Source organism: Teleopsis dalmanni, chromosome X (assembly GCF_002237135.1).
Source record: "Teleopsis dalmanni isolate 2A chromosome X, ASM223713v2, whole genome shotgun sequence".
NCBI classification, from domain to species: Eukaryota; Metazoa; Arthropoda; class Insecta; order Diptera; family Diopsidae; genus Teleopsis; species Teleopsis dalmanni.
Window position 1 is genome coordinate 19,493,965 of NC_051848.1, and position 11,287 is coordinate 19,505,251.

Sequence of the window (11,287 nt, forward strand, 5' to 3'; positions counted from 1 at the left end):
GTGAGCGTGAGCTCTGTAGTTGGGCTCGCTCGTGAGCGTGAGCCATCGTATGAAAAGAGTTTTTTGTCGGCTCATGAGCCGTGAGCAGAATGAGCCGAAATGAGCTGCTCATGGGTACTCAAATACGAACTCTGTCGACTAGTTTGATGTGTAATAACAAGCGACGATAACGATTATTGACAACAATTGTTGACGTGTAATAGGTCTTAATAGGAAGTGATATTGAGCTAAGCGAGCAAGCCAGGCATTGTGTGTAATACCCGCTTCAAGTCAAACACATCACAAACAGCAACTACTTGTGTCTGTCATTGTATGTATTACGCTGGTTTTTAAAATAATTCACTCCTTTAAAATCTGTATACTTCCTCTGTATCTGTATACTTTATCTATCATTCTTTTTTAATGATAGATAATATGATTATACAGAAGTGAAAAAAAAAATTCGCTAACAAATTAATTCAATGTAAAAATTATTTTTGTGTTATTAAGTGTTGCTTTTTGTTTTTGTTTACAAATCACTTGAAAATCATTTGATTCTTAATTGCAATAAAATTTACTATTTGTAAAAATAGAAGTTTTTTGTAAAATCAGCTTTCAGTATGATACCCCGTTCCAATATTGTTATGTATTTTCATAAAACTCTGCGCTCAAACTAAATATTGACAAAAAAATTTATTTTAAGCTATTAAAAACTTTTTTATATATATACGTATATATTGTCGAAGGAAATAAACCTTGAAAAAATATATTTATTAATATTTATCACTTAATAAAATAGAAGTTCGATGGGCACAACGAACTCAAGCAATTTTTAAAATTATCTTTGATTGATTGTCTTTAAAGTAAAAAAGAGAAAAAATTCAGTAGTACTGGTATTTTGTTTAAAGTTTTTGTGCACAAATTAAACTTAGCGATTGTCTTGAATTCGTTATCTGTCATGAAATTCTTCATAATTTTAACTTAATTTAAACTTTACTTAACTAAACCGGTTCGAGATGTCATAATTTGGTAAAGTCTGTACCTAGAGTCGTAGTCGGTTTTGTAATATTTTATTTTTATTAAATGCGTAAATAAAAAATCTTTCTGCTAATTAATCCTCTGCTACTATAGTCGCTCATAGCTTATTCGATGCATATAAGAATGTTTTGAAAAGTTATACATAGGTTTTACAAAGTTGTATATATATATGTATTGGAATATTTTGAAAAAGCAAGTACGCAGACTTCTAATTTATCGTGTTTCATTTCATTATTCAAAAATTAAAACAAAAGATTAACTTTTAGAAATAAATAAATAGCAACAAAAACACATGAAAAGTCCATATCACAGATTAAATGATGCAACGTTTAAAAACAGATTTTTAAAATAATGCTTAGTGGGGTCTTATATAATAAATAACAGCCTGAACCGTAAATTTTTTTTTGTGGCAATCTGAACTAATTTCCCCTCAATCTTTTTGTAAAGCTTTTTAAGTCAGAATTCTGATTTAAATCTGGATATTTCGATATCATTTATCAAACCCTAATAGTCGCATGATAGCGACTGATAATAACTGTCATGTCGCATGATAGCACGAACTTGACACATTGACCATTTTGATTCAATTTCCTTTCTTGATTCAATTTCCTCAATTTTTATTTGGAGTTTATTTGGGGAATACCTAAGTAGTGAATTTAAAAGGAAATTTTATGTTAAGAATATTTTTGTGAATTCAAGATAGTTTTCAATTTCTTTAATTACAACTAACGTTTTCAATTGATCTACGAAATTTCATGATTAAAGGCTGAATTAGTGTGATAGACGTTGTAAGCGTAAGAAACACACTGCAAGATGCAGAAAATAAGTTAAAAAAAGTTATGAGTTTTGCAATACAAGACAACATGAAAATACGAATAACATAAGATCAATCAGGTTACCAAATAGCTCGCACCCAAAAGGAATGGAATGTAAAAGCTTATTGTTTGTATCAGCTGATATAAGATTTTTCCAACGTATATATTGAAAATTATATTTAATTTCTCATAAAGTAAAGCTGATTGCTTATGGTACAACTAATTCATTCTTAAAAATGCATGTAATTAATTTTTTATAAATTTTTGCAAAATATTTTAAAATAATAACAGTTAACTTTTTAGTCGACTTCAGTGTTTTTAATACTTTAAATCACTTTTGTTTTTAAAATTTCATAAAATATTTTTCGCTGTTATAAAATTTTATAGGATTAAATAATAACCCATACATTAAAACCAGTTTAAAGATGAACCTTCAAATTACAATATTTTGACTCTTTATATACATATATGTGTATGTATGTTATACAGGGCTTTTTGCATTAAATTCTGAACGTCTAAACAAAAACAAACGCAATTTAAACAGAAATGAATAATAAAAATAATAATAATACTTTTTATTTTATTTTTTACAAAACTTTTTTTTATATATTTTGATCACTTTAAATTCGAATAAATGTACTGAAAATCTCAGTGATGTTTATTTTAATCATATCAACTGTAGGCGTTGCTTAAGTGTATCTTACATTTAAAGTAGTATATTACTCAAATGCAATTCATTAAAATTATTCACTTAATGTTAGGCTTTTCAATGTATTCCCATAATGGTTCCGTATTTTTGATACTGTATTGTGTCCGTGACCATGATGAATTTTAAGTCGTTTTTAAAAATTACCTCACTATATTGCTATATATATAAAGTGATTACAACTATTGGAAATAGTATTAATATTAAATAAATTGAAACTCCTGTCATATATGAATTGATTTTTTTCCTTATCGATAATTGCAAGCTAGACAAAATTATCAGCCCAGAGAAATGCATACGATTTATTACAAACACTCAAAATATAATTTGTAATGAAAATAGATAAATAAATAATTCAACTTTATCAGTGAGAGTTGTTTAAAAATCATCATTTTGCTAATTTACTTAAATACGTACATGTATGCATACATTTTTACAGATATCTGACTTTACCCTACACTCTGTATGTGCCTATATTTTTAGTATAAAATTGCTATTAATTCAAAAGCATGTAGTTAGTTCCAATTTGTTATTTTTTTCTTTTTAAATAATTGTTTTTATTCAACAATGTTTTATAATGGAAATATTTTTTTTTATGAACTTCATTTATATTTACAGTTTTTTTAAATTCAAGTCCGTATACGAAAAAGCTCAACTCTTTAAAATTTTTTATTTTTATTTTTTTAAATGAAATTTACAATCAGTCTATTTACAAGACAATCTGTAAATTGGATGATATTATGCAATTCATGCAAATTCTGTGAGCCAATCCGTTGAATGGCACACTACTTGGTGGAGCAAGTAGAATTCTATAAGCTAATTTACAATTTAAGTACTTTTTTCTCTTCAAAATGTTTTAAAGAAGTAATTTTCTTCCAATGTTTTGGGAAGATTTAAAACATGTCTTTGTATCTATCACTCAAACTTTTTATTTCTTCCTTCACATAAAATATATAGTGAACTATTAGTCAGAAAGCAGTTAATTAAAACTGTTAAATAAATTTCATGTTTATACTGCATTGGTTTATTACTAGTTTTATCTAGTGAAACTTAATTTTCGATGGATAACACGGACTGTGGGTCTAGAAGCCACTAAACACTGCTCAGTTTTAAAATCAGTGGTTTCATTTAGTATGAAAAGTGTGTATTTAAATTTATATATATCTTTAAACTTCTAAAGTTAATATTTACATTATCTGATTTTTTTGAATTTAGTTTTTAATGTCTTGAACCATCTTTTTAGTTGTAGTAAATAATGTTTTATAGAATGTCAAAAACAGCAATAGATGATTAGATTGTTGTTAGAACTACAGTACCTGCCGTGAATATATCAATAATGTAGTTTTGTGTTGGAAGACCTAATATATATATTAAGGCCTTCAAAAATGACGTACAGACTATAGAGATGTGTTTTATTTTATATAGGTTAAAATTAAAATAATTTATATTGATATTCTCTTTGTTTTTTTAAATTCGATTTGCTTTTAATTTTTTAACCATTAAAAACTAATCGTATTTATGATCAGACTGTGTTATAGTCCTATATAATTTAATATTTGATATTTCTTAAAGTGTAAGTTAATTCAATAAACATAAGTTTTCCAGTGTTAAAAAAAATTTACAGGACAACTAATAGCATGTTCCCACTGCCTTTGTTAAAGCAGTTTATTTGATTAGGGTCGCTAATCAAATTTGATTAACATTTTAAAAAGCTTTCATATTTTTTAACTTAGGAATAAATCAAGGAAAATTAACAAAAATTTCGAATACAACTTTGCTAAATATATTTCCCAAATGAGAAAATCTCGAAATTCGACATATTTGACACATGAAACAAAATCTTAATCAAAAAAAAAAAAACAAACAAAAAGTAAACATTTAAAATGATTGTGTTTTATAAATAAAATATATGATTGATATATCAAATATATATTTGATATCATCATACAATATCATATATTACTTTACAAAAAAATATTTATTTCTGTCGGATATTATTGTGTCTATTTTATTGTTCACTTAATACAAACTCTAACATCAAACTATATACATATCTACGTATATTTGCCTACATTAACGTTCATTCCATCATGGATGCCAGCCAGAGTTGCATTTATACTTCAGTCATAGAATATGATAAGTAAAAGGATATAACAGATATTAACTGAAATGTTAACAAACAAAAGCTCTCTTAGAACTCACAAAAAAACTCTTTTATATACAAATCAACTTATGCCAATACTTTGGTATAGGTTTTTCATTTGTCAATACTTTATTCTCTTACAAATATTTTCTATAAAAATATTTTCTATCTACCATTCACCATTTGCCTAGACTCATCCTATAAGGTGAACTTTCTAGTTTCTTTCGCAAAAAAGAACAGACTTATGAGATTATTAATAATTATTAATAATAATAATTATTAATTATTAATGAATAGATTTTTTCTAATAGAACTTTCTTTGATTGCGTATATCTCGATTAATATTCAAAGTGTATTGCCCACTTATTCTGTTTATACGATTTATTTTATATCTTGGATCAAGTAAATGACCACTTATACTCAAATACATCAAACGATATAACTGAAGAAAGTGTTTTACATTTGTTTTGTCACTATGCATGCGCAACCTAATTCAAACATGTTAAAGATCTACATTCTGCAGGATCTTAGTATGATACAACATCACTTTTTAAACATAATCTTGAACTTTATAAAGAACTCTAAATAGTTTTAATTTCTTCGTAGTAGCAGTAGTAGATTCATTCGTCTAGTAGATCCATAAAATGCCGTTATAACTTAACCTTACCTAAGTGATATTACGAACATGCACTATCAGTTAATATGTCTGACAGTTAGGACAGTTTAATCTATCTTTTAGCTTTTAGTTTTAAAGAAATTAACCCTTCCATAGAAATGTGAAACGGATAAGCTATATGTCAGTGTAACTTGATTGTTGAGTTGCAAACTTTTATATAAAATCTATATACGACAGAAGGTAAATTTAAATCCCGATATTTCGAGAAACATGATTCGCTTTATCGACATAAAACGTAGTGGAAAAAATTGTTTAAATTGATTATTATTATTAGTTTTTTATTATTTTATAATATTACTGGGATACCATCTTCAACCTTAAATCTCGACATCTCGAGAATCAAAATTCGCTATATCGACATAAAACATAGAGGAAAAAGTTGTTAAAATTTAAAGTTGTCCAATCTGTCGGAAAATTGCAATCATCCACAAATTGTTATTATTTTATTAAAATAGTAGCATACTATCTATCCCACTACCATGTATGGCATTTACTATACATTTCTTTTTTATTTAATTTATCAGTCGTTGTGTGGGAACTTAATTAACTGGCAATATTGCCGTTTATTTAATATTAATGTTTTTTTTTTAACCTTCGGAAAAAAAATTTTAGTGTAGCAATAAACACATTAAACATTCAAGTCAGATAGACTCATGCCGGGGTTTAGTTGCATTCATCTGCTTGTAGGTACTTTAATACGTTTGTGCAATTGCCTAGATAGCGCGCATGTGTAGAGGGTTTGGACTTCGGCAAGGCCAGCATACGCTCAGCTGAGCCGCACTTAGTTATGCACATCTAACGAGTTAAATTTTCTTTTCTTCTCTTCAAGATTCGATTGTGTTTATATATTAAGACTTTTGTTACAAAGAGAAATGCGATAAATATGTTCAGAGTCATGAAAATTACCGCACATAACACAAAACATCACAGCGTTATACCGCACCGCGCCATACCGCACCGGACCACACTATAACCAAGCACACCATGTAATACAAAAAAAATTATTTCTCTGTAAAGATACATTTTCAGCATCGGCAGCAGTCTTTGTCTTTATTCAGCAACTGTGGTACACGACGAGGCCATTTCCGTTTCGTGCGTATGGGTCTTGTGGAACAGTAACGTGGATGTAGCTTTGTCGGATTATTTAGTTGTGCTCGGTTGTTTGATTGTTTGGTGGTTTAGTGGTTTAGTTGTCTGTTGGTTTGGCTGCATGGTAGATTGGCTGTTGATGTAGTATTTTTGTCACATTGTTTACATTTCTACTACCACGGCTGCTTGTTGCCATCATGTAGTGCGGTAATTTAGACGACAAATTGTTAGATTCCAAGTATTGTTCGTATTTTACTGATATGAATAAAGTTTCATAAAGATCAGCGAGTTTCAAAATTTTCACGATTTTCGGGTTATCTAAAGTGTTATTAAAATCGTTTATTAGTGTCTTAGGTTTAAAATTTCTGTATCCGTTTATGCGATAGTTTTAAATTTAACTTCACATATTTCACAAACTCTAAAATTTGTAAATGTTAATTTCGAAAATGTGAAAAATGTATGGAAAATTTTTTGTGCCAGTTTTTTAAAATTCACAAAAGATAACGAGCTTTTTTAATGGTTAGTTAATTAGTTTTCAGCTGTTTTGACTGTGTGAATTAATCCCGAGCTTCATTAAAAATACTACCGAAGATTTGTTCAAAAACATGAATTGTAATTAAGAATTAAATCACTTTTTCATTATAAACACAAGTGAATCTGTTGTTTTCAATTAAAAGACAGAATTTATTCTACTTTTATAAAAATATTTTAATAACATATAAATTGGTTTTATAATATATAAAATGTATGTACATTTTTGTTCAATAAAACATCTAAGAGCGTGATGTAATATGAATATGACATAAATAAAGTTTCTACTATCTACTATCCTTTACTGGTATGAAGTATAAATTAATTTTATAATATTTTATCCTGTTCAATTTCTCCCAAGAGTTAAGGAATGTTATAAGAATTTAGCAATGATGTGATGTATTATTCGAACCAATTAATGATCGCATTTCTAAGAAGGCATTTTTTGATTCCAGCCACATTGAGTCACATAAGTGATATTAATGAACAACAATGTATTACACAGTATTATACTGTGGCTAAGTAAAGGTTTCAATTCAAAATTAGTAAAAAGTTTTTGACTTATTTGCAAAATGTGGTCAAGATTGTGGTTCTGTTTTTATAAATCAATCGCTAATTGTAAAGATCTGCCAGCCATAATAGTTTCATCAAGTTTTAGTAGCTCATAACGGATGGCACATTTTGATCCTTTTCTGACCTTTTGATGAATATTCTGCTTTGGTGTTGATTTAGCTGGTTAGCTGAGACTGACATACCATTTTAGCGGTCGAGATTATTGTAGTAGATTCACTTTTCATCTTAACATTATTTTATAAAATTTATTTGTTTATTTCAATGGTCAAACACAATATTTTTAGATACTTTAAAATTATATAACAACCAACAATTCTGCAGATTCTTTTAGCTTTTTACACCAATCATTCTAAGCTAGCTCAACAAAAACTCAAACTTCCCAATTTTTTGATTATTTTCCAAAAAGATTAAACAAATCTATCTTATGGTGACACAAACATATCATATAATTTATCATATAACTAAAATTGCAAACGTGTCATATATCAAGAAGTATATATATTCAATTCTATACTTTTAATTATATTTTATCCCTTTAAAATTATAGTTTTACTGAATTTTATTTATTAATTTATGTTATTATTTTTGAATTTTCTTTATGAGACACCCTATGCTCATAGCGCCGACACTTGGTATTGGCAACACTATTAATCAAATTTTCATTAATCTGAGAATCTCCGAAATAGTAGATTCTCTGCTTAGTTTCTTTTTTGAATGCAAATTTTTGTTGTATTCATCTACTATGCAACTAATCTGTTGCCTGAATACCCCTAATATAATAATGTTTTCTTTTTAATTTGACAGTTGAAGAATGGAGCATAAAACGATATACAAATCATTTAATTATTACAGCACAATTATGAATGTGATCATCTGCTACCAAAGATCGGTTGATAAGTATCAATATGGTGTAAATATTGATCACAAAGTTTCAGAAAATTGAAAATACAACTTTATACTTCATAATCGATATTGTCTCCTTTAAAATACTTTCCATTGACTTATGTCATCGTGTGATCTAATCCTCTAAACACTTATTAAAATTTGATTTTCCATCAAAATATCCCACCATCAAAAATGTGTTTAACAGTTAAATTTGTTCAAAAATTTTGAATAGTCTGCTATTTCAAAACCCTATTACTGCAGATATATTTAGTTCGTTAAAACTGGGTTTTTAAAATATTTGTAGTAGAAATAAAATATTCTTTAATAACGCAAGTAATGTTGAGTTGTATTTTTTATGGCTCTTTTGTTTAAAGCATCTGTAAATTAAATATGAAACTTATAATACGTATGTTTTGAATGGTGATCTGAGTAATTTATTTTAATTATTTTATCGTATTCATGTGGTGAAGCCATTATATATAAAATTTGGATTATTAATAGACAATACTCAATAACCTTCAATAATAAAAAGGTTTACGTTTAAAAAATTAATTTTAATTATTTGCAACACTCAGTCAATAAACTAAACAAATAGTGTTTCGAATATTATGTGTTATAAAACAGGCTAAAAAGGCTAAAAGACCTTCTTAATATAAATATTGAAGCTCATGTCGTTGTTAACATATGTACGATTATATAGTCTCACTCAAGTAGTTAAAAATTTGTGAGCTAATAAACTAAATTCAAACTAAAAATATAAATACTGCCAAAATTACAATAAAAAAGTAAAAATTGTTTAATGTATTATAAGTTATTACTACTAAAAAAAAATTAAATATGAACTAATATTGTCATTTCGAATAACGGTGGAATAAAAGGAGTAAATATATATATATATATATAATATCATCATTTTAAAATGAGTACTGTAGTCAAAAATAATCTTGATGGGTCAAACACAACTAGCTAAAAAATGTCTTCTCTATTATGATAATTTGAGCATCGCTATCAATTGTAGGAAAACCATTCGCTGTTACCATACTGCCAATATTCGATTCGAAATTTCGACATTTAATTATTTAAATAATTGATTTGTTATTAATTAAAAATCACTATACCCGGTCTTTTATTTTAATAAGAGAGGTGTAAGAAACAAATACCTCTATAAATTATTGCCTAGCATCCATATCTTAAATACTTTCAAACTTCTTGTAGAAGTCTTGCATGTGCCTAGTTTTTATAATAAAATAATTATAAATAAATCTGCAGTAGTAAAATATAATTGAACTTCTCAAATATTTTAGCATAAAGTTTATTGTCTAAAAAAGTGCTAAAGTGAAACGGAACTTCATTATATTAGAACATAATATAAATACCAACCCTAGATATATATATACATACCTTATCTATCTACCGTGTATAATATGTATATAACAATTTTTTATTTCAAATTTAAAAAAATCAGTGCTGTAGTCAGGGCTGTACAGCGGATGACCCATCAATTCGACGTTTTGTCCGGTCAAAAAGGCGCTGGTTTGAACCGATGTGTGAGAGCTCGCGTTGTCATGGTGAACAATGAACAATGAAGTCATGGTGAATTTCTCCGAAGACTTCAGGCAAACAAATTGTCGTGTACCACTCAGAAGTGACCGTCCTTCGTTGCTCAAGCGGAACAGTCGCTACATGACCAATTTTGTCGAAGAAACAGGCGAGCATTTGCTTCGAAGTGCTTTTTCCACGATCAACTTTCGTTGGATTTGGCTCGAAATGCCCAAGGATGCCTCTATCTCACGGTATGCCACATGACGATCTTGCATTATCAGTTCACGCACGGCATCAATATTCTCTGGCACAACTGCCGTTTTTGGACGACGTTTCATTTCGAATTCATTAAACCAGTTTTTCACAGTGCTATAGGATGGTGCTTCATCGCCATACATCGTCGAAACTTGTGAAAAATGATCGCACAAAAATGTTCACGTGTTAATTCCATTTTTTGACCGAGATGAATTTTTCAAGTCTCTGTAAATAAAACAATTCACAATTAAATAACAACACGTTCTGAGCGATGTTATGCTAAAAAATATCAACCTTTCCAATGGAAATATCAGATTACATCTGACAACACTTAGTGTTGCCTAGGCCAGAAATATATATAGCAGCCCTCGTACTAATTTTAAATTTAAAGCAATTTTATTATTTTTCTCTAAAATTATCGGCATATTCGCATATTTAAGAACCACATAGTTTACTTCTATTGTGGGCACTATCTGGTATCTATGTTAATAACTTTGCGTGTGGAAATTTTAAATTTCTTACCATTGCATGCAATAAATGATTAATTTTAAAATAATAACTTTTAGCAACTTTTTGTATCTATTATGATTTATTGTATGATTTTAAAGGTCGAAAACCAAAACCAAGAGATTTTAATCAACTATGCTAAATTATTTACAATAATTACATTAAAACATTTGCAGCATTTAACAATAGCAAGCAAAATGATTTTAATCAGTACTGCGTCCATATTCCGTCTAATTATAGCTAATATTATTGCCTACGGAAACATTTGCGTCTTAGCTTTTAAGAAAAAATTATGTCTGAAATAGAATTCAAGGGTTTCGGTATATCAGTTATAACGAAACTGATAGTGTTTTGAGAAAAAATGCTCCTGCAGCAGAAGTGGGTTGCTGTAGCACGTTTCATCGTCCTTATGATTGCCGTAGATCGTTTATTTCGAAATAAAGTTCGAAACTTTAATTTTTACTTAATTATATTTACAATATATTTGCAACATCAGTCCAAATTGTGGATAGATGCTACCTATTTTGACCAAATGCAATATTAGTCTC

The 11,287-nt window shown here is 28.1% G+C and overlaps 1 pseudogene; it reads right to left on the reverse strand.

The window, feature by feature from the left end:
• Nucleotides 1-10,114: 10,114 nt before the first annotated feature.
• Nucleotides 10,115-10,428, reverse strand: LOC119688223 (annotated as a pseudogene).
• Nucleotides 10,429-11,287: the final 859 nt, after the last annotated feature.